This window comes from Lissotriton vulgaris, unplaced genomic scaffold, assembly GCF_964263255.1.
Source record: "Lissotriton vulgaris unplaced genomic scaffold, aLisVul1.2 SCAFFOLD_2460, whole genome shotgun sequence".
In the NCBI taxonomy this organism is placed as follows: Eukaryota; Metazoa; Chordata; class Amphibia; order Caudata; family Salamandridae; genus Lissotriton; species Lissotriton vulgaris.
This window is the reverse complement of record NW_028241987.1, coordinates 99,998-123,176: the sequence shown is the minus strand read 5'-3', so window position 1 is coordinate 123,176 and position 23,179 is coordinate 99,998. Positions and strand designations below refer to the sequence as shown.

Here is a 23,179-nt window from a genome sequence, read left to right as displayed (position 1 = left end):
TCATGTGTTGAAAACCAGAAGTAGAAAAGAAACATTTTGATAACCTCTAAGGTAATCCAATACCTCTGGCGGGTTTCTTCAAAGCTCTGTACTTCCCTTTTGGTTTGTTCCACATTTTGTTTCAGCTGCTCTGGTGTGCATTGGTCATACAACACTGTGCATTTGCCACAGCTATCACTCAGCCTGACCAGGACGGTCTCATCGTGCCACACCAGAATCCGTAAACTGTGACCCTCCCCTTTTCATGACTCAGTTGTCATGTCACCAGACTTGCTAAGAATATGACCGTGAGCCACAGCTGAGACTGTTATGTATATTCTTTGTAGCATTATTCCAGTCGAGAATAACGTCCTCAGATGCACATTGCACAATGAAATTTCCTTTATACTTTGTACTTTCAAATAAAGTTTTATTGAAACATTCAATTTAGTTGCTTTTCAACGTTATTTTTCACAATGTCATTCTGTTCAAATATCCAAATTATACTTGGCCCAATGCATTTCGGGCATTATGCCCTTCGTCAGGGGAATTAACTCACTGTCAAGGGAAATAAACACAACTGGCATATATTCATTAACATATCTACACTTGATTTGATTTTCAAAATGAAGTACATTTACGAAAAAGCCTTATATCCCTTTTTAAGTCATTCTGAATTATAGTGCAAGAAGCTCCATGGCACGTAAAAAATCTATTGAATCACCCATTTTATGAATTCATGTGATTTAAACTAGAAAAACAAACACACAATTATTGTGTGTACATTTTAACCTCCATTCTTGAAAAACACCGCATTTCATCATTTAATAAATTATAGGTCATACCTTCTAAAACTGTCCAGTCTTAGAAAGAACACTTGATATTGCCAATTTGGATGAGTTTGAAAACACGAGTTTGATCTGAAAAAAATGTTTATCGCAATCTTAGTTTACTGCGTTCTAGTTTGTATACAGTGATGAAAATTACCGATATGGTGATTACAAGCATACCTGGTGTTTTAAAAGCCTGTGCCAGGTCAAAAGAGGTTTGCGGTGTTATCCGGGTTCACAGACCGCATTCTGAACCAAGAAAGAACCCAGCTGTAACTAAGTGTCGATTTCAAACCGTGTGGACTCAAATTAATCGAAAACGGCGTTCTCAGCGAAGTATCGTCAAAGACGAGATTGCACTGACCGAGGTCGGTCGGTATCATCGGGCGGCAGCACGAATCACTGTGCCGCTACTCCGGAAAAGTGGTGTGCGGAGTTTTCGAGGGTGCCCGGTCTTAACGCTACTGACCCGGAAGTAATGTGCAAGGTTCCGAATGGATGGTGTGACGTGTGAAAGTAAGGGTAAAAATGAAAGAGATACTATGTGTTGATACATCACTTCAGAAATCGGATGAACTCGAGCGAACTCGAGTAAACCCTTGTGGAAAAATTACTTAAAAAACGATGAATGAGCGATACTACGGAAATTAATTAACTCGTGTGGTTTCTTTTTAAAAAATGTGCCTGAAGCCTGTGTTATTTGTATAAATTTTCCTTGTATGTCAAATACACATAGTCAATTAGAAAACAATTCAAAAGCATATCAAAAACACTCCCAGTACAAATGTTATTTAAAGTTGATATAGGCTGAAGGGTACACGAGAGATGTTCAAAACGTCATAAAGTGTGACTGTGTTCACAATTATTCATACAATTCTCAATTTTCCTTGACAGTGAGTTAATTCCCCTGACGAAGGGCATACTGCCCGAAATGCATTGGGCCAAGTATAATTTGGATATTTGAAAAGAATGACATTGTGAAAAATAACGACGAAAAGCAACTAAATTGAATTTTTCACTAAAACTTTATTTGAAAGTACAAAGTATAAAGGAAATTTCATTGTGCAGTGTGCATCTGAGGACGTTATTCCCGACTGGAATTTTAGCAACCAAGTGTATTATCGATTAGTCTTCAGCATACCACTATATTTTGTTAAAGGAGGAGAGCAAACAATTTACTGAATTTGTCACCCCAGTGGGCTGTTTCCAATATAAAAGAATGCCCTTTGGTTTATCATCAGTGGCAGTAATTTTTCAGAGGCGCATGCACCAACTTTTGGGAAGCACTCTAAGGTGTTGTGTTTTCAAGATGACATTTTGGTTTTTGGAAAAGGTAAAGCTGAACATGATAATGGATTATAGGAGGTCCTGGGCATTTTAGAGGAGAGAGGTTTAACAGTAGATCATTCAAAGTGTAAGTTTTGGTAGAAATCTGTGACTTATTTGGGGGCATGTTTTGTGCAGTGAGGATGTTGCCATCAAGCCACAGTTGGTTGATGTCATTAAGAATGCCCTTCATCCTACCAATAAATATGAAGGTAGGTAATTTCTTGGCATAGTAGAGTTCTATGCCAGGTTTGTTGAGGGGTTTTCAAGCAAGGTATTTAACATCAGACAGTTATTAAAAAACAATGTTAAATTCGATTGGTCAGACCTATGCAAAAGAGAATTTGCGTACATTAAGGGAGGTAATTATTCATACTCCTGTTTTGAGTTGTTTTGATGTCGGAAGTAAGTATGTGGTCACCGTGGACGCAAGCAATAAGGGTTTGGGGGGTGTGTTGTCCCAAATAAATGAGTGTGGCAAAGAATCTATCATTGCCTATGCTTCGAGAGCATTATCCCCAGCTGAAGGTGAATTCTCAGTTATTGAGAAGGAGACTTTAGCCTGCGTTTATGCTTTAGAGCATTTTCAAATTTTTGTGTGGAGAAGGGAGTGTGCTGTTAGAAGCCACCACAAACCCCTTGTCAAATTACTTTCCACTGAAGGTCTGTATAAAACTTCAGCCAGGATCGCAAGGATGTCCATGCGATTGAAGGACTCCACCTGTAGCGTGGAGTACATACCTGGCAAAAGCAACGTTTTGGCAGATTTTCTTTCTTGTATGCCGTTAGATTTACAAGAGTGCAAGATGAATGAATGGGATACCTTGCAGGTGACTCTGATTCATGATGAAGGATCCTCTTCTATGGAGGAAAAGAAGAGGAAGGAGGAATATTTAAAGGAGGAGAATTTACAATACCTCATTACGTATGTGGTTCACGGCAGGTCTGAGAAGACTAAGTTGTCATTTAAATTGAAAACATTTTAGGAAATAAAGAATGAGTTAGCTAAAGCCATGGAACTGTTTTTCGGTGGGATAAAGCCGTACAGCCCACTTCTTTGAGAGAACCAATCATGAAGATGTGCCACGACCACCATTGCGATATAGTAAAGACTAAGCAAAGCGTTAAAAGATGGTACTGGTGGCCCGGTATGGATGTTTGTGTTGAAAGGAATTTAAGGGATTGTGTTGTCTATGCCAATTCAGACAAATCTCTGAAAACATTTAGACCTGATATGTATGAACCCATCATTCCGGAAGGTCCATTGCACACAGGAGCCATAGACATCATGGGTCCTATTGGTACCCCGGGAAAGTAAATAATCTCCATGATTGTTGTGTTTTCCAGGTGGCCAATTATCAAGGTTGTAGATAAAATCGACTCTGGCGCTGTGTTGAAATTTATTGACAGAGTTTTTGTGGATGAGGGTATACCGGTTCAAATTTTAAGTGAAGATGGTGTACAATTCATGTCAAATTTAGCCCAAAGCTATTTTGAGAGGATTGGAGTGTGACACAGAACCACATCCCTTTACAATCCCAGTTTTAATGGTATGTGTGAATGATTTAATAGAGTTTTGAAAAACATCATTCAAATTGCTGATATGAAGATTTAACAATGGGAATTACAGGTATATACAACGTTGTGAACCTATAGGACAAATGTACATGAGACTTTAACCGCATCGCTGCTGCGGTGATTTTTGCGCTGTGCAGCTTTTTTCTGAAAACCGCGTTACATGACGAGCTCAGCTCGTCATCCGCACACGTCACCCGTGGCTGATGACGAGCTGAGCTCGTCATCAGCATCGAAGGGGTTGAAGATGTCCCTGCTTGAACTCCAGAGATGGCGCACTGCTAGAACCAAATGCAACCCTGAATAGCTGGTTAACGATGCTGGTGTAGATATTTCCACTAAACGGTTAGGAAGAGTATTTTTGAAAAGCATCTACAGTACAAACACATTTTTGGTTATAAGTTTTGATTGGGTAAAGCGGATATTAAAGTTCGTATGTGGGTGAAGGTTAAAAAACCTTGGAAATTCTGGAAAGGTGAGAATCAGTATTCGGAGCCCCTACGGGTCAGCAAACTGTTATGCAATGCTGTGCTTCTGAGTGATAGAAAGGTTTGGAATATTAGAAGAATTGCGATCCTTAAAGGTAACTATGATTTAACCAAGAATGATGAGGAGACCTTCTTTTCTTCTTCCTCTGGTCTTGAAAATGTGGAGGAGATCCCATTGGTGTGGATAATGGCTGTGGCATTAGCCCCAATCCAGATAGCCACAGACTGGATGGTGTGCATGAGTTTGGTGCAGAGGGGGAGATTGAACACTGTGAGTAAGGATGTGGTATTGAAGGGGAACAGGTGGTGGGAGATTTCACTGATAATGACGTTTCTGACGGGTCTGGGAAGGAAGAAGAGTGGAAGGAGGACGTCAGGCAAGATAGAAAACCAGTTGTGTAAATTGAAGTGCATAACAAAAGAGTGAGCGTCAAGCCTAATTGGATTACAGATTTTCTATGCCACATAGTTGAGTTTTGCAATGCCATTTTTTTGAGCAAATGTAATTGTGTTTTATTCTTTCATGTGTATTCAGGATTTTTTGTAATTTGTGTTTTTTTTTTTACGGGGGTAGATCTGTTATGTATCTTGACATGCTTTATTATTTTTTGTTCACCCTTAAAACCCTTTCCTTCTTGAGCTCTCTAGTGTAGGGTTCCAGATTCCTTTCTGGAGCCTTGGGAAGGAGCTGTTGCCTGGAGGAGACCTGTACAAGTTGCTTCCTCCTGTAGTTCCCTGCTCTCTTGGTGTTTCAACAATAAAGCTATTAACTTAAAAGTGAAGCCTTCTACTTTACAGAGACCCATCCCAATAACATCCATTCCTGCTCTGGAACATCAGCCAGGTTCCACTAATTCTTCCATCTGGCTCTCAGAATGTAAGTGCCTGAAACTTAGCAACATGGCCACTGGGTCTCGGATTGCTAGATGGCAACAACAAATCACAGTTAAAAGAGCATGCTGATAATTAATCTACACCTGAAAAAGAGAGTGCAGAGCTATCAAGAAACGTTGAGCTACCACATCCTACTGAAGAACTGAGTTTTATTTCTTAAAAAATGTTAATTTCATTTTTGGGCTAACTGTGAGTATAGTTCATACTGATACCTATAGAAAACCCCATTAATTGTCTCCCAAATGTCCTGAATTGCTCCGTCTTTATTCAGTATATATATTACACTTTTCTGCTTGATGTCCCTCTTCAGCAGCCAAACTAAAAATGTTCCTGGTGTATTATCCTTTGTATTGAGTCTTTCTGTTTATGACTTGTATGAATAAATGGCGGGTCGTGTACACAAATCACCTAGGTGGCATTTCAGGGCTCTAACTGCAGAACCGTTTCTTGGGCCCATAACAGCGTCACTGTTTCTTGGGACCTGTAGCAAACCTCTTTTCAGCTGAACTATCTTCTTGTGGCATAATGTATTACTGTATTTGATAGCTCACTCCATAAGTTTTGCCTAGTGCAGGACCAGCACACTGAATCCATCCCATACTGTTGCTTTGCTGTTAGTCGAGTCCCAGTTCGTGTCAAAATATCCATTGCGTGTTTCTGTAATGGATTGCTGGAACAACTATCCCTGAAGAAGAAGGTGAGGCCATGAGGAATACGTCATAAGGGCAGTGGTCACGGCTGGCTCCAAAGGTAATTGGATGTCCTTTCAATAAACTATAACACTGAGTAGACATACAATCGATTGTACAGTGCTCCTATCTGGAGGTATGTATGGCAACGGACACATTTGGACTAACATGGTTAAAAATAGGGTGTTTGTGATGGAAAGTAGCATGACAGCTATCACTAAAGTTGTCAAGAAACTGGGCAGAATACCTATAAAGGTTGTAAGAGTATATGTAATGTTAAGACAATCCGAGCCACTACTTATGGAGCAGAGGTTTAAGGGATGTCTCCAATTAAGCAGTTACAGAACCTGGAGGATACATTTTTAAAGCAGTGCTTTCTCTCCCGGCATCATGTTCCAATTTTAAATGTCAATTTGTTGGCGATTCAGTAAGGTTTGCGCAAATAGCATTATGGCACTCAATTTGGAGGAAGAACACTGTATTTTTAACCCAATCCATTATAAAGGATTGCCTTAAATTAGACAATGTACAAACAATAAAATGGCTGCATCATGTTCATCAATCATCAGTTAATATGTAAAGCGCACTACTCACCCGTTAGGGTCTCAAGGCGCTGGGGGGTGGGGGGGGGGGGCTGCAGCTAGTGGTCGAAGAGCCAGGTCTTGAGTAGTCTCCTGAAGGCCGGGAGGTCTGTGGTCTGTCGTAGGTGTAAGGGGAGAGCGTTCCAGGTGACAGCGGCGCGGTGGGAGAAGGATCTGCCCCCGGAGGTGGCTCTGTGGATGCGTGGGACGGTGGCCAGGGATAGGTCGGCGGAGCGGAGCCTCCTGTTGGGTATGTATAGGGAGAGTCTGCTGTTGAGGTAGGCTGGGCCGGCCTTGTGGAGTGCTTTGTGTGCATGGATCATGAGTTTTAAAGTGATTCTTTTGTCGACGGGGAGCCAGTGCAGGTCTCTCAGGTGCGGGGTGATGTGGTCTCTGCTTGGGACGTCTAGGACCAGGTGTGCAGAGGCGTTCTGGATTCTTTGGAGTCTGCTGATGAGTTTTGACGGAGCTCCGTCGTTGAGGGCGTTTCCGTAGTCGAATCGGCTGCTGATGAGGGCGTGGGTGACTGTTTTCCACGTGTTAGTTGGGATCCATCTGTAGATCTTGCGGAGCATATGGAGGGTGTGGAAGCATGACGAGGAGACTGCGTTGACTTGGTTGGTCATGCTGAGCTTGGAGTCAAGGATGACCCCCAGGTTGCGTGCGTAGTTGGTTGGTGCCGGGGGGTTCCCAGGGATTGAGGCCACCAGGAGTCGTCCCACAACAAGGGGTTGGACCCGAGGATGAGGATCTCCGTCTTATCCGTCTTCAGCTTGAGCCGACTTGCCTCCATCCAGTCGGCGACCGCCGTCATACCCAGGTGAAGGTTGGATTTGGCGGTGAGGGAGTCCTTGGTGAGGGAGAGGATCAGCTGGGTGTCGTCGGCGTAGGAGATTATGTTGAGGTCGTGTAGTCTAGCGATGCGTGCGAGGGGAGCCATGTAGACATTGAACAGCGTCGGGCTAAGGGAGGATCCCTGCGGGACGCCGCAGAAGGTTTTGGTGGTTCCAGATTGGAACGGGGGGAGGCGGACTCTCTGGGTTCTGTCGGTGAGGAAGGAGGTGGTCCAGTCCAGGGCCTTTTTTTCAGATCCCTGCGTCGTAGAGGCGTGTGCGAAGTGTGTGGTGGCAGACGGTGTCAAAGGCGGCGGAGAGGTCCAAGAGGATGAGGGCGGCTGTCTCGCCGTTGTCGAGTAGGATTCTGATGTCGTCTGTGGCGGCTATGAGGGCAGTCTCGGTGCTGAGGTTGCTGCGGAAACCAGACTGGGAGGTGTCCAGGATGCCGTTGTCTTCTAGGTTTTGGGTGAGCTGGGTGTTGACGGTCTTTTCGATGACTTTTGCTGGGAACGGAAGCAGGGAGATGGGCTGGAAGTTCTTGAGGACACTCGGGTCCACCTTGGGCTTTTTTAGTAGGGCCTTGATCTCGGCGTGCTTCCAGCTCTCAGGAAAGGTGGCGGTTTCGAAGGAGAGGTTGATGATGTTGCACAGGTGGGGTGCGATGAGGCTATTGGCTTTGTTGGCGATGTGGTGGAGGAGAGGGTCCGATGGGGAGCCTGAGTGGATGGTGCTCATGGTCTTGATTATGTCTTCGGTGCTCACGTTGGTCCATGTGGTCAGAAGGTCGTGGTCGGTGGGGTTGGATGAGTTCGTCATAGTGGGGTCCGTTGGGTTCATCCGGGAGTTGAAGCTGTTGTGGATGTTGGTGATTTTGTGGTGGAAGAAGGAGACGAGGGCGTCGCACAGGGGTTGCGACGGCGGGATGTCGATGGTGCAGAAGCTGGGACTGGAGAGTTCCTTTACGATGTTGAAGAGATCAACTTTGAATTATTTAGGATAGGAGGACTTGTTTAGAAATCAAATCCTAGCGCATGCCATCAATTATCCAATAAGGACTTAAAGGAAAATATTTTGGCAAAGGTGGCGCATGATCGAATAGAGATAAATAAAGACAAATCAACAGTAAGGATATACCATCGCCTCCCGGCTTTAGCAGAGAGAGAATATCTTTACCTAGAGGAAATTCAAAATTCACAGCATCGATATATTTAGTAAGGTTTCGCATGAATTTGATCCCTCTGATGGTGGGCTATCCGGGGAAAATTTGAGCCCTCTTACTTGACTGTTTGCCCTTGTGATGGTGGCTTGGAACAATCAGAACTTCATATCATCTTATTTTGTGATTTATACAAAATGGAAAGAGCAAGATATATTTTACCGATTCAAAGACATTATAATTTTAGACAATGTAGAGTGGCTTTTAGTTTTCTTTAAAAATGTAGTAATCAGTTTATTAGCTTTGCAATAGCTAGTTTCCTTTGGCCTTGTATGAGAAAAACGAAAATTATTCTCTGGTCACTTTAAGCATGAATATGATGAAAATTTGATATTTGTATTTCACTTCCCTTTCCCCCGTTTTTCCTTCCATATACTTGGAGTTTAGGCAGCAGTTTGAGGATTGTACCATGTGGTATGTTCAAGTTTGGTTAAGACGCTCCAGGTATATGTTTTGTAAGGTATGCAGCCATGTGGGGTAGATCATTTTTTAACATTAGTGATGTTATCTTTTAAGTATTAAATATTTGTAATATAGTTTGAGTGAAATTACTGCTTGCTTAACCTGCAAATTTTAAGGAAATGTTATGCTCTGTGATATCGATGTACAGTACTTTTAATATCTTTTTCATTTAAGATCAAATACAGTTTTTATGATGATGATGGTTGCACAGTGCTGATGTGGTAACTATGTATTAGATTCAAAACATTAACCACCTGAAAGAGGAAGGGATTTTTTTTATTGAGCAGAAGAATTAAAAACATCGACTAGTTGCTTTAAATAAAACAAACAAATTACATGGATCATATACGTATACCAATTCATGCCAATTGATCTTGATTGTTTAACCCTTTAGAGTCTAATAACCGCAGGGCATTGACATGGCGCGTAGTTATGGGAAATGGCTGTACTATTAAGAAAATCTATGAGCTCTATGTAAAGCTTATGTCTCCTTTAGTTGATGGTAACACTAACAGCACTCCCTTTTTAGAGGTGCATGAAAAACTGATACGGGGGCTCAGTGAAATAATCACCAAAGTAATCAAACGGGCATGCACCGGGTAAAGTATCCCCTCAAAGGATGGAATATGGTATGATAAAGCATGCCGTCAGGCTAAAGAGGAACTGATAACAGCTGTAAAAGGGAAGGACATACTAACTGTAAGAGAAAAAATGAAGCAATACAATAGACCAATAGTAATGGCAAAAAAGGGTTGGGATGAAAAAGTTTGGTCAGAATTACTAGAAGCATGCAAACTAAAAGATGAGTCTACGTTTTTGGGTCTTTTAGCCAGGGGAAAGAAAGAAGAGACACCGTCCAAGGACTCGTTCATAGAGGCAAATGTTTGGGTAAAACATTTTTCCACGTTATATTCATGTGGTGGACACGAGCAAAGGTGTATTGAAGAAGATTCAGGATTGAATTTAAGTACGACACCCTTATCATTTAGTAAGATAGCCACTGAAACAGCCATCAATGCAATCAAATTGGGGAAAGCACCAGGTCCAGATAAAATTCCTGGGGACCTTTGGAAGCTCGAGAACATGTTGTGGCCCGTATATCAACCTTCTTAGTAATGAAATTGCAAGTGGTGCCTCAATTCCCGAGACCTGGAGGGGTGCTGAAATTGTGACTATTTTTAAAAAGGGAGACAGACTTAACCCAGCACATTACAGACCTATCAGTCTGATGGATTTTCTTCAAAAGGTCTTTGCTCGTCAAGTGCTTAGCAAGTTAAATGCTTGGATTGAAGAAAATTCTATTTTAACTAAATACCAGGCTGGTTTTAGAGGGAAAATTAGCACTGTCGATCAAGTTTTTAGATTTTTATGTTTAACATGGAAATACATTATTATTAGGAATTCTCACCTTTACGTGGCTTTTGTGGACCTCAGAGCGGCCTTTGATCTTGTCCCTAGGGGAAAGTTGTGGATAAGACTAAGGGATCAGAGTATCCCGGGGAAATCCTCCAACAAATCATTAGGCTGCACGAGGATAACTACGCAAGGGTGAGGTGGGGTCATAACGGAGAGCTTTCGGAATGTATAGATATAAAGAGAGGCGTCAGGCAAGGATGCGGGCTGGCGCAGACTCTTTTCTCTTTGGTCAAGCAGTGCCGGCTCTGCTATTTGCAGACGATACCATTTTAATCTCCCAGACCCCAAGAGGACTATAGAACTTGTTTAATAAATTCCAATCTTACTGTGTGGATAAGAAGCTGGAGATTAATTAGTCTAAAACAAAATATATGACAATTAGTCCCCACAAGAGTTCTAATAAAGTAATTACTGTTAATAATGAAATGATCGAGCATGTGCATAGTTTTAAATACCTGGGCATTACACTTGATACAAAAATGAACTGTAAGCCACAAATTGAAAAATCCAAATTAATTTTAACTCAAAACCTAGCACCTATAGCCAGAAGGCACAGAAATAGTTATACCAGAGCCGTATAGCCCGCAATTGAGCTGTTTAAGTATAAAGCTCAATCCGCCACACTTTACGGGGCAGAACTGTGGGGCCATGTTGCTAAACATGCTTTTTCAGTACATGAAAATAGATTTTTTAGACAACTACTAGCAGTACCACATTGCACCCCCTTAATCCCTTTTTTCTTAGACTTGAACATACATCGTTCCGATGACCATGCTATTCTACGTCCATTGCTATATTGGATTCGTCTGTGGTCAACGGACGAATTAGTGGACTATAGAGAAGCATTAAAAGAAACTATGGATATAAGGAACACAACTCGGTTGGCATGGCTGACCCACATTGAAAACTGGCTCCTTAAGTTGGGATTATACCATTACTGGACAGACCCCGGCTCTCTGACCCTATCTTGTAAAAAACTATTGTGGGAAAGGTTCTGGGAATCTGTCCTAAATTCCACAATACAGAACCCAAAAATTGGAACTCTTACTCTTAAATTCTTTGATGTGAAAGTAGAAAGTAAATTTGAGAGTTTCTTGGAGGAAATCTTACCAAACATAGCAAAATCATTGTATCTAAAGTTTCGTTATGACGTTCTACAAGTAAAGGCTAACACATCAAAATGGGCATGTAATAAGGGTCCTACAGAGAATGTCTTGTTAGAGAGTTGCGAACTGTGTGATATTGGCGCAAGGGAGGATGAGGCTCATGTTCTATTCTTATGCCTGGCATATCTTCATATTAGGAAAAAGTAGCTAAAGCCTATTTGCCGCCTCTTAGGCTTCAGACATGTTAAGGAAGCAGAAAGAGTGTTTAAAGGTGACACAACAGAGACCATCGTATTCAGTTTAAGTCGATTCCTCCTTGCAGTGGCAATAGTACGAAGAAGGCGAGGTTTAAAATTGTAATTGTATGTACTTGCCCAGTAAGGATGCAATATTAGGCACTTCAACAATTTTGAAGGAAAAAGGTTATGTGTTGAGTGGCGGGCTCAGTATCGAAAAATCACTCTAGTTCGCTATATGTAATGGATGTAATACCCTCTAAATTGTACATGATTTTATCGTTTAAAAAAAATTCTAGCGAGATTAATTATTAACAGCACCTATTACTTACTATTATCATTATTTATTACTATTTATTGTCCCACATTTTTTAATATTGCATTCTTTCTTGCACTATATAAATTAGAATGGACCAACTGTAATAGTGCGCTTGTAACTGAAAATGTCTGGCACTACCCTCTCTTTTAGAGAAATTGTTGTATTGATGTCCATGGCTTTCTATGATCTGTTTTTATTTGGAAATTGATATTGTTTGAGCTTGGTGGTTGTTGTTAGGAGATTGTATTGTTTTTATGCTTATGACTCTTTTATGGTTTGTTTTAACCAAAATAAAGATTTTGAATTTGAATTGAATTGACTGTTTAAATATGATGATAAAGAAAGTGCTTTGAGTGCATAAAAAGTGGAATGATTATTAAAGTGCAACCATACTACTCAAACATATTTTGAATTACTGAATGTTTTCTCAATAAAGTACATTAATTCTTAACGGAAAGTGCCTTGTGCATAAAGTGCATTAGTGTATAGAAGGTACACAGCAGAGTGCTTAGCAGATAAGATAAAACCAGATTCTGATTTTTTTTAATATAGCACTACCCCCAATTTTCCTAGACTCTTGTCTGATGTTCTTTCATTGATGGTCTAAACTAGTATCCCGACTTACTATATTAATGAAGGGGTCCATGGTAAATGGCAGAGCTTTAACAATAACCATGATCTTATTTTAGATATTGCCAAATGGCCTTAAACCTTTTGAGTTCCCCCACATGCTTTTTGTATGGCTCCTCAAATTTCATAGTACGACAAGGAAAGCTCTTTCAGCAATCTGTACCAATTCCCTTTTCCAAGCAATATGTTCTTCAACAGAGCTACAGAGCTCTACTGAATGAATGAGGGTCATTATTCACTTTTTAGTGTGACCTTCAGAAAATATTTGATCTGGTTAAAACTTAGAAAATTTTGCGTACATTGTGAACCACTCCTTGCTACTAGTTCTACCCAGGAGATAGATTTGCCTTTGACAAAAAAGTTGGCATAGGTCTTGAAGCCTATGGAGATCCAGAATCTCACCTCACCATCTGCTAAAAGGAGCCCCAGGTATCTACCCTCCTGCAGCAACAAAGTCAATCCATCAAAGGCATCATAAGGTTTTCTTAGGGCACTCGTCTGCCCATAAATATCCTGTAAAAATGTGTGTCTGCTCTTTTTCGGTAGTTTAGCGACTTTAATGAAAAGTTGTTAACTGATTTCTGATTCCTGAATCATCTTGTTGATAAAAAATGTATCTAATGATCTGCACCCATTTAAATACTGGAGAGAATATTCATCAAAGCGGCCTGATAATAACTTTGCATATTGTGCAATGCCAATCCTCCTTGCAACTTCTGAAGTTGTAGTATCCCCAACGTCCCCTAGATGATTTTTTTATTCCAGTTAAAGCTTCTAAAAAGCGTGTGTAGTTTTTGAAGAAAACTGTTTAGGATTTTTATTGGAATATTAGAAAAAAGAAATGTTATCAATGGTAGCATAAACATTTTTATCATAGAAACACGCCCTGTTATTGCAAAGGGGAGCAGTGACCAGCTATTGAGCATTGCCTCTATCTTTTGCAGCATTTTTTCATATTTCAGATGCAACAGACTTGAGAAATTTGTCACTGATATCCCCAGGTATGTTATTTGAGGCTGCATCCTTGCTTGAGGTTGTAATAAGATCAAAAGGTCGGCAGCTGTTAGGTTAAAAAGCAATAGTTTGGTTTTGGTATGATTAATCTTATATCTTCCTTTTTAGGTCTCGTAGAGAGACCTATTGGGGTGAAACCAAAAAGCTAAACCAGCGGATTTCTAGAAGTGCACGTCCTCGTGCATGAGCTTGCCCGAGCCTTCCAGCAGCATTTCTCCTCCCCTTACCATTTGCTCCTGCCTCTGAGAGCTTCAAAAGGATACGCTTCCCCGCCCACTGCTTCACACTTCACGGCCACAGGCCATGACTTGCATTTCTCCTTCCTTCGTGCCCAGCCCCCCTCCCAGCGCTGCCTTGAAGGCTTTCCCCACCCTTCATCCTTACCTCCAAAAAGTTATAACGAAGTTATAACTGTGTGTGAGCTCAGTTTCACTCTTATCACATTGCCCTTTGAACTTTTACTGGGCACTTGTATAATATGTACATGCAATCATACCCATGGCACAAACTCACCTGATGTCACCTACCAGTAAAGTTCTACTAATTTTGCATGAATTACCCATACAGCATTTAGACGTTTTTTTCGCTTTGTGTATTTCTGCTACCTCAAACGCGCCTTACACACATGTGCATTAGTGCAATGTTTCACGAATAGGGCTTAAAATGTATCTGAAGCTTCCCCCAGCGTGCGCTCTGCCTCAGGCTGGCATTTCTCCTCCCCTAATTATTCATTGCCCACGGCCGGCCGGCACATCAAAGGCTGCTGCTCCCCGTGCTACCTCACATGCGCCTTACACACATGTGCATTAGTGCAATGTTTCACCAATGGGGCTTAAAATGTTGAAACATGGAGTTAGTTTCATTTGGTGAACATTGCATTTGATATTTAGTCCAGTCTCTGCCGCCCTCTTGCGGTGAAAGACTGGCAGTGAACTTTTCATACTAATTCAACCTGAGAAATCCATAGGTACAAAGGCTTTAAGTAAAGCACACGACATTCCCGGCTGCCCACTAATGTTGTTTAGTGAGATATACGTTTTGTGGCAGCAGGTTGAATAAAATAGGTTCCTTAATTCATCCCAGCTATTATCATAAACCAGCAGAGCAAGCACTTGGGAGGAGGACTTTGCAAAAATGTTAATGCCTGCTCCGCCCTCTCACCCGGGTCTCTATTTAACCCGATATAAGGTTTGTCAATGTACAAGCGAATCAACTAATTTATGTTTTCTAGTAGATTGCAAGAACATACTTTGCGGTAGAAGTAATCTGCCTAAAACCTTTTCTCTGAATAGCTGTCCTTACTCTCACCACTCTCCACTCCCTCTCTCACCTCCCTCTCACCTCAATCTCCCCTCTCCTCACTATCCTCACTATCTCCACTCTCCCCTCTCACCACTCTCCTCTCACCACTCTCCCCTCTCTCCCCCTCAGTCCCCTCTCCCCTCCCTCTCCCCTCTCCTCACTCTCCAATCCCTCTCTCCCCTCCCTCTCTTTCCCCTCGCTCCCCACTCCCTCTGTCCTCACTACCCTGTCTCTTCACTCCCCTTTCTCCTCACTCCCTCTCTCCTCTCCATCTCCCCTCTCCTCACTCTCCCCTCTCCTCAATCAACCCTCTCCTCACTCAACCCTCTCCTCACTCTCCTCTCTCCTTACTCTCCTCTCTCCCCTCTCTTATTCTTTCTCACCTCTCTTCTCCTATCTACTCTCTACCCTCCTACCTCTCTCCTCTCCATCTCCCCTCTCCTCACTCTCCCCTCTCCTCAATCAACCCTCTGCTCACTCAACCCTCTCCTCACTCTCCTCTCTCCTTACTCTCCTCTCTCCCCTCTCTTATTCTTTCTCACCTCTCTTCTCCTATCTACTCTCTACCCTCTTACCTCTCTCCTCTCATCCCGCTCCCCTCTCCTCTCTCTCCTCACCCTCCCCTCTCACCACTCGCCCCTCTCACGACTCTCCCCTCTCACCACTCTCCTCTCACCGCAACCACAGCATCACTCAGCGCAACCACAACATCACTCAGCGCAACCACAGCATCACTCAGCACCACCACAGCATCACTGGTTCAAATATGTTCTTTCAATGTTTCATTCTGTTTTCAAGCTTTCAAACGTTATTACAAATCACAAAAAGATGTTAATATTTCACTTCTGTTTTTGGATTTTCGTCACAATAAAAAACCCTGAACATAATCTTCCCAAAAGTTATTTACAAAAGTTTAAGCTATTGCCATTACAAATTAAATACATTATTTAAGTATTCATTATTTAAAAAAATTAAAATCTATTGTTATTTGTAATATCAATACATCTAAGTCTGTTAAACTCGTTTTCCCTTGTTTTTCTGCCCTTCTGCCCTCTGTTAGCCTCGTTAGTTGTGACTTTCTGGCCTCTGCATCACCACATCATCACTCAGCGCTACCCCAGCATCACTCAGCACCACCACATTATCACTCAGCACCACCACAGCCCCACTCAGCACCACCACATTATCAGTCAGCACCACCACATTATCACTCAGCACCACCACAGCACCACCACATTATCACTCAGCACCACCACAGTACCACTCAGCACCACCACAGCACCACTCAGCACCACCACAGCACCACTCAGCACCACCACAACATCACTCAGCACCACCACAACATCACCACCACAGCACCACCACAGTACCACTCAGCACCACCACAGCACCACTCAGCACCACCACAGCACCACTCAGCGCAACCACAGCATCACTCAGCACCACCACAGCATCACTGGTTCAAATATGTTCTTTCAATGTTTCATGCTGTTTTCAAGCTTTCAAACGTTATTACAAATCACAAAAAGATGTTAATATTTCACTTCTGTTTTTGGATTTTCGTCACAATAAAAAACCCTGAACATAATCTTCCCAAAAGTTATTTACAAAAGTTTAAGCTATTGCCATTACAAATTAAATACATTATTTAAGTATTCATTATTTAAAAAAATTAAAATCTATTGTTATTTGTAATATCAATACATCTAAGTCTGTTAAACTCGTTTTCCCTTGTTTTTCTGCCCTTCTGCCCTCTGTTAGCCTCGTTAGTTGTGACTTTCTGGCCTCTGCATCACCACATCATCACTCAGCGCTACCCCAGCATCACTCAGCACCACCACATTATCACTCAGCACCACCACAGCCCCACTCAGCACCACCACATTATCAGTCAGCACCACCACATTATCACTCAGCACCACCACAGCACCACCACATTATCACTCAGCACCACCACAGTACCACTCAGCACCACCACAGCACCACCACAGCACCACTCAGCACCACCACAACATCACTCAGCACCACCACAACATCACCACCACAGCACCACCACAGTACCACTCAGCACCACCACAGCACCACTCAGCACCACCACAGCACCACTCAGCACAACCACAGCATCACTCAGCGTAACCACAGCATAACTCAGCGCAACCACAGCATCACTCAACGCAACCACAGCATCACTAAGCACCACTACAGCATCACTGGTTCAAATATGTTCTCTCAATGTTTCAAGCTTTATTACAAATGTCACAAAAAGATGTTAATATTTCACTTCTGTTCTTGGATTTTCGTCACTGAACATAATCTTCACAAAAGTTATATACAAAAGTTTAAGCTATTGCCATTATAAATTACAATCATTTTTATTTAAGTATTAATTATTTAAAAAAATTAAAAGCCATTGTTATTTGTAATATCAATACATCTAAGTCACGTCAATACAAAACATGTTGCATTACAAATGCTATAGCTGTCATATTTGCGAAAGTTATAACTATTGGCGTTGTAAATGACAAAGCTATTAATTTAGCTATTTTCAAAAACAACCCATTAATAACAAAATTGTCATTTACAAAACCAATAGCTCAAACTTTCCTAATACGAGACCTATTGCATTGCAAATGCTTGTTTAGTAACGTCAGTTACTGTCTGCATTACACTGCTAATGTTGACCCGTTCAGGCTGAAGATACCAGACAATATTGCATGCAAATAATCTGAGCCTAGCCATCCCTTCTATGGGTGCCCTTATTGTGTCTTTGTGGAGTTCTACCGCTAAGGGTTCAATAAAAAATTTAAATGAGATGGGGGAAAGGGTACACTCTTGCTGGGTACCCCATTTGATTGTTATTGAACCAGCCATCTCAGAATTGACCATCACCTTAGCTTGCACCCCGTTATATAAATTCAAAGAGAATTCCAATAAACTGAGGAGGAAAATGACATTTTTGAAAACTATAAAACAATGCAACGCAGTTCACCAAAATGAATGTCTTTTCTGCATCGATCGTCATAATTAGGGCTTTTGTGTTATTCGTAGAGAGGTAATCTATTGCCTGATTTAAAGAATTTTTATTAGCCATCATTAAGCGGCCCACCACAAAGACACTTTGTTCTTCATGGATTTACTGTTATTCTGTTGGCTTTATATGGGTCGTCCAGGTTTTCATCAATAATTTATAGTCTGTATTAACCCCTTCGGGGCTGATGACGAGCTGGGCTCATCATGGCGTAGCCTCCTCGCACGCTGATGACGAGCCCAGCTCGTCACATAACATGCGATTTAGAAAATCTCCGTGTAGGAGCGGAATTGCGCTAGCGCGCATGTGGTTAAGTAGCCTAATCGGTCTATATGAGTGAACCGATTTTTATTCTCCTTTAAAAATTAAACAACCATGTATTCTTGAAAGAATCTCCTTCAATATAGCTAAAAAGATCCACTAAAGATGGCATGAGTTCACCGGAGAAAGTCTTAAAACGTCTGTGGGTAGGCCACCATCTCCACATGCAGTTGCATTTGGCATTTTTGAGTTCCAGTTGACTGTCAGTGCACATTATAGGCTTCAGTAAGGATTGAGAAAGGGAATTATATAGACTGAGAAGTTGAATAGTAGCAGAATATTACCCATCTCAGACCCTCTGCTGTGTGGTTTACGGAGGATCTTCAGCTGGCTAAGAGGGCATGCAAGCGCTTGGAATGCAATTGGCAAGAGTTATTGCTCTCTAGACAAAGAGATCTACCAGCTTGCGCTAAAGGAATATCATTAGCAGGTCACGTTTTTGCAGACTCAATTCTTTACACAAAAGATGGATGAGGCAAAAAATGCTCCTTGTGAGATTTTTAGAATAGTTAAATCTTTAACATCACAGGACGCAGTGTCAGCTGTTATAGCACCTAGTCCGAGTAGCTGCAATGATATTGACCACTTTTTCTTGGACAAAATCTCATCCCTCTATGCCTTCTTTCCTGAATCGGCTAATAATAATGGTTTCCCCCAGCTATTTAGGAGAATCCCTCCCTAGTAGTTCCTTTATGATTAAGAGCATCTTAGTGGATAACCTTTGCTCCCTGGTGGCTAAAATTAAATCTTGCTCTCTGTTAGACCCGGCACCCCTGGCTATTGTGCAAAATGGTATCGCTCTTGCTCCCACACTATGCACCGTGCTTAATTTATCTTTTGAAGCTGGTCTGTTCTGAGCTGAGAGAAAACACACAATGGCGATTCCCCTCCAAAAAAACGTACTCTCAACCCTTTTAAACTAGAGAACTTTCACCAAATCTCTCTGCTTTAACTCATAGCGAAAATGGCTCAAAAGCATGTCAAATCTCAGCTGATGGAGTTAATTGGGGAGCCCAGCATCCTTCATGAGACTCAATTTGGATTTCGGCCACATTATTGCACGGAATCCGCCTTGCTTCTAGCCTCTGAGACACTGCGAAGAGTGGCTGATGAAGGGGATACAACTGCTCTTGTTATGCTGGACCTAAGTGCAGCATTTGACAGTCTTGCATGCTGTGCTGTTAGAACTGCTGTGAAAATTGCAAAAAACACAGTTGATGGAAACTGTGTTTTTTGCAATTTTCACTCCGAGTGTGCTGGGTATACTCAGACGTGAGTCCCAGGCTCTCCACACCACTGGGGTCAAGCTATCCAGGCTGATGAAGGCTGATAGCCAGAAACCGGTCCTTGGATGCTTGATTCCGGTCTGGGAAAGACATGGCTTGGTAGTTCGGACTGGACTGTTCCCATGAGGCACAGGGTCAGAGCTGATTTGCATATAGCCAGTGTCTAACCCAGGGTGGTGTGGAGTGCAAAAAAAACGATGGATTTAGGCCCAGATCCTTGTACTGGGGTGAATGTATGACATTGTTCTACATTCTGTCCATCAACTGTGTTTTTTGCAATTTTCATCCCGAGTGTGCTGGGTATACTCAGACGTGAGTCCCAGGCTCTCCAAACCACTGGAGTCACGCTATCCAGGCTGATGAAGGCTGATAGCCAGAAACCGGTCCTTGGATGCTTGATTCTGGTCTGGGAAAGACATGGCTTGGTAGTTCGGACTGGACTGTTCCCATGAGGCACAGGGTCAGAGCTGATTTGCATATAGCCAGTGTCTAACCCAGGGTGGTGTGGAGTGCAAAAAAAACGATGGATTTAGGCCCAGATCCTTGTACTGGGGTGAATGTATGACATTGTTCTACATTCTGTCCATCAACTGTGTTTTTTGCAATTTTCTCTCTGATGTCTGACATCAGCGCCCACACCTCGAGTCGAAACCCCTCCACACCTCCCAGTTCATCAAGATCCAGCCTCTTCTTCTCTGCTCCCCAGCTGCTACATGGGGGCATGGGGGAAGACGACTACTGTATAGAATTTGGTGAGGGGCAGCTCTGTGTTTGGGGGACCTAAGCGACACTGCCAGAGGTCCAGTTTGACCGTACAGAGAGGCAGCACATCAAGCAGCCGCTGAGATGTCAGCAGCCTGTTCTCACATATTTCTATCTTTGCTTATTAGTGAGTATAATAGGGCTCTTGGCTTCTTTAATGCAAGCAGTTAATCCTGTAACGCTTCAGAGGATAAAAATCTGACATATTAGGAAAGGTCTAATGTATTCATATTTTGTTCATTTAGATGCGGAGAAGAAGCAAGTTGGTGGTTAGATGATCCCCATGCTTGGAATGGATTATTAAGGTTCCATTTTACTCCAGATATGTGCATAATTATTTAGAATTTCTTGCAGGCTGTTTTGGAATTTAGACTTTTTCAAAACATGATGCTAATTGTTCAGTTCTTCTCAGAATGGACAAACTAACAGTGGTGAGATACATTAGTCATCTGGGAGACACTCATTCCAAATTTCTTCCAATATACAGTGAGACAATTTAGAGAATTCTGCCTTCAGCACCAAATTTCAATCACAGCAGAATATCTCACCAATCACCTGAACTCAGTAGAAGATTGGCATTCTCATCGTCTCAGAGACTCCTGACATTGGATTCTTCACACTCAGATTTTCAACTTCTTCAGACATTGTGGGGCCCATTCTTGATAGACATGTTCATATCCAGCCTGAATGTCCATCTTCCTCAAATTTAAAGCTTGACAGCAGATCCTGTGGAACTAGAACAGACACATTCCTGCAACCTTGGACTAAAGGCTTTCACGAATCCTTTCCCCCATTTCTCCTGATTTCCCATTGTCTATCCAAAGTCAGAAAGGAATCGTTTCAGTTAGTTAACTCATTTTCCTAAATCTGGTTCATGAACTCTTTCCATCCGAAATCTGGATTCCTAATAGCTTTCAGATGTAAATTCCCACAATCGAGACAAGACCAATTGAGTCATATTTACAATCTGTTTCTTTCAAGCAGTCTACAATTATGGGCCAGTTTAGAAGATATTAAAAGAGTGGCTTGTTGCTCTTCAGTCTCCACTTTCAGAGCATTTTTATTGAAAACACAGTGTGCATGTTTCACTGACTGTTGCAAATCCCTTCAAACAACTATATTAGTTCCCAGTTTTAAGATAAAATATAATTTTCCAATTGTTAATAAAGGACGGTCCTAATTTTATTAAAGACACGGAGGTATTATCCCACCACTAATGCAGAGAATAATTTTTATTTTATATTTCATATTTGTTTTTCTTCCCTTCATGAGATTAAATATTATTATTTTAGCTCTTCCGTGGCTCCAGCAACAGTTTATTAATCATCCAGAGTGACTGTGAGATGATGAGCAGTGGATTGTGGAAATATTCAGATCATCTTCTGCATTTTTCTCATCATTCTGCTATTTCTTCATCATTTCAACTGAGTCACAATAAATATGAAGAAATGCTAGTTGTCTTGGGGGACTATTTATAGATCACTGATAAAACACCTGGGGACTTACATTTGAAGTTCTTTGGCAAGGTCTTTCCTGCAGTGTAGTTTTCTGTCTTTGATTACTCGTGTTTTTCCTGTAGTTACTAACGGGCTCCTACATAAAAAATAAACAGCAGTAGGACGCTGAATGCTCGCCTGTGTATCTTTAATAAAATGAGGGCTTTACTACATTAACTTTTAGAAAATGTGCATTCCTTTCTAAGATAATGAAAACGAATGTTTCTGAGCAAAACACTCATGATCCACAACAGTGAGAAACTCTTAGTTAAACCCACACAGTCCACCACGCACAGACTCTCACAACTTGGTGAGTTCTAAAAATTCCCAAGCCCTCTATTCTTTGAGGTGCCAACCCAGATATACCAGCAAAACGTAAACATTTCTACATCACACAAATAGTCTTTCTTCTTTCCTTCTTCCGTTATCCTCTGAATCTTGCTTCTGTTGTTAGCAGTTATCCATATTTTTGCATATATAATCTAACCCACATGAATGTCATGGGGGTCACCAGGGTTACAGTTGCAACCCCGTGGGGTTTCCTTGTGACCTCTCGCACTTCCTTAGCCATTCCTGGCCTCAGAGGAGGCAAAATCAGGGAAAAGGATACAGGGCAAACTCCACATTCATCATTAGTTTTATTAATTGTAAACAATATTATATTGTTCACTATTATTGTAATAAAAATGGAGCTCATTTAGGACCTTTGGTAGCAGCGGTGGTAAGTTAAAAAATGTTAAATGTATATTCTATGCAGGCTTATGGGTGACAGTGTGTTTAAGTGTTAAATTGAGCGTTTGTGTGAACAAGCGTGTCTGTGTTTGTAAGCATTTATTTATTTTTATTTGTTTAATAATATGAAAAGTTTTATATAGCACTGGCTAGACCCGGAGGTATCAGAGCGCTTTACATGAGGATGTACAAATGCTTCAAAACATAGTTATATAGTTACAACAGTTTCAGGTACATAGTTACGGGGATACATGAGTGACAAAGGCATTGCTCAGGTATGGGGAAGGGAAAGCAGGCCAGGAGAGAGAGAGAGAAGGAATAGAAGAGGACGATGAAGAGTGAGGGAGGAAAGAGGTGAGTGGGAGAAGGGAACACAATAGGGCGAATGTCTGACAAAATATCGAAATCAAAAATATCGAAATACAAAAATATCGGAACAAAAATATCGAAGTCAAAAATATAGGAATCCTATCCCTAACAAGGTAAGTACAAAAATATCGAAAAAATAATATCGTAGTACAAAAATATCGAAATTAAAAATATCGTTTTTTTAAATGTATTAATAATAATGTAAAAATAATTATAAAATACATATAATGTTACAAATATTAAATAAAAATATTAAAACATAATTAAAAAATTAAAACTAATACAT

General features: G+C 41.5%; 1 protein-coding gene across 1 annotated transcript in view; it reads right to left on the bottom strand.

The window, feature by feature from the left end:
* The window catches only part of LOC147669106 (kelch-like protein 33), a 107,906-nt gene that overhangs the window by 11,327 nt on the left and 73,400 nt on the right, over nt 1-23,179 (bottom strand). The window lies entirely within an intron of this gene.